Raw genomic sequence first — 2282 nt, forward strand, 5'->3', positions numbered from 1 at the left:
GTGCTTCTTCCATGTGGGCTTTGATGCTTCTCAGCTGGATGGCCGCTTGTTTATCTTCAAGCCTTTAAGACACCAGACGCTTTCTCAGCACATCTTTTCTCAGATGAGATTGGCTCTTGCGTTGAGGTCATCCATTCAATTGTTGATTCAACAAAGAGTTTTGAGTTTATGTTATATGTTAGGCCCTATTCTGAGTAACTGAGGCTCTACAACAAAAAAGAGGAGATGAGGACCCCCGGCCCTTGTGGAGTTTACAGGCTTATGTCCTTATATTTGAAGAAAAAAATAGAAAAATCTGAGAATGTGATCAATATCACTGAATTGCACATGTAGAAACTTGAATCAGAGTATCTTCTCAACAATAAAATAAAGACAAATGAAATAAACTATTTTTACAAAGAAAGAAATAGAAAGACGTCAGCAACATTTAACTACAAAATTAATTTGATTTACAGATTGTGTAACACTGCTAAATATCCTGAAGGAAGAAAACACCCCTCTTTTAACACAGCTGCATAAAACAATAGAGTTTTAACCTGAGAAGTAGAACCTGAAGATATAGAAATCTATTATAATGAAATCAAAACCAGCTTCATACTATTCTACAGTCACCTTTCCATATGTGGCATTAGAAGCTTCTCAATCCCGTGGATGCAACACTGGTTTCTGATTGCAAGACGCATATGGAATATGGGATGTCCTCCTTAATTCTCAACACTCAAATCAAACCCACTGCCATTGAATTAGCCCAGACTTCTAGGAGTAGAACAAATAGAACTGTCCCTACAGAACTATTCTGTAAAAGAGCATAGCCTTGGGAGGGTTTCCAAGACTGCAAACCTTTCAGAAATCTTGCTCCCACCAAGGCCTCAGGGTTCCAAAATGCTGCCTTAGTTAGCAGCCCAACCATAACCCACTATGGCACTGAGCTCTTATCATCCAGAGAAGGACAGTGACACGAACATACTTTCATGTGCTAAGTGATGATCGGCATGTGTCACATACATGCTCTTATATCAACATGCCAATAAAAATATACAGCACTAAGTTACGGGCCCCACTTTTTTTCCTACCAACTGAGGAAATAGGTTTAGAGATAGAACCATTTGTCATAAGTCCATGATGACTCCTGACAGCCCCTTCTGTGTCAGAATAGAACTGCACGCTGTGGGCTTTTCAATGGCCGATTGAAGTGGATCACCGGGACTTTCTTCCAAGGCGCCTTTGAATGGATGCTGCTATCCTTCTGGTGAGCAGCCGATCATTTTAGCCTTTTGCACCACGGAGAGACTTGCCTTTACATACCAATAGAAAGGTATAGGTTTTGCTCTGGCCAGACTGCTCAAATCACTGTAACTGAAAAATGTGTACTGGTTTAAGATTGAATTAATGGGTAGTCTCACCAGATACTCAAAGCATTGTTGTGCATGACCCTATGCAAAAAAAGAAAGAAAGAAAGAGAAATGGGAAATCATCACATCAGGGGAAATGGTCATGTACCTTTTAAACTGTCAGGGAAGATTTTATAACAAAGATGGAACTGGCTATAGTGGTGGTATTCAAAGATAGCCTGGTTTTTAAAATAAAACACTCCCCTTCTTAATGGCATTTCTTCCCCCTGTCCGTAAGATGATAAACTTTTCTCTAGCTCAGTGGTTCTCAACCTTCCTAATGTCACGACCCTTTAATACAGTTCCTCATGTTGTGGTAACGCCCCCCAACCATAAAATTATTTTTGTTGCTACTTCATAATTGTAATTTTGCTACTGTTATGAATCAGGAAACCCCTGTGAAAGGGTCTTTCGACCCCCAAAGGGGTCATGACCCACAGGTTGAGAACCGCTGCAGCTGTTTCACAGAAGGGCTACATGGAAGAAAAAAAACAACAAAACAAACCATGAGGAAGGAATTCAGAAGATTCGGGAAGCAGTGAAATAACCACATTATACTTTGTTTATCCAGTGCAGGGGCAGTGAATTATTTAACTTCCTAATTCCCACCAAACGACCTTTTCCTACATGGGTCTGAGTAAGAAGGTGAGGGAAAACACTGATGGGATTCACCAGTGGGTAATTGCTAACAAGGTTCTTTGCATGACCATCCAGCTGGGTAGAAAATGACGCTCTGCAGAGCAGGAGGGGGGAACTTCACCAGCAGCAAGAGCCGGGGCGGAGCTTGTCTTCTGGCCCCTGAGATCCCTGAGTAGTAAACCTTGATCGCCAAGACAGCTGGGACATCAACAGCAGAACCAGGAGCCAGCACAGGAGACGGAGAGGTGCTGT

This window comes from Echinops telfairi, unplaced genomic scaffold (genome assembly GCF_000313985.2).
Source record: "Echinops telfairi isolate 266 unplaced genomic scaffold, ASM31398v2 ScPeMD7_7421;HRSCAF=8459, whole genome shotgun sequence".
Taxonomy (NCBI): domain Eukaryota; kingdom Metazoa; phylum Chordata; class Mammalia; order Afrosoricida; family Tenrecidae; genus Echinops; species Echinops telfairi.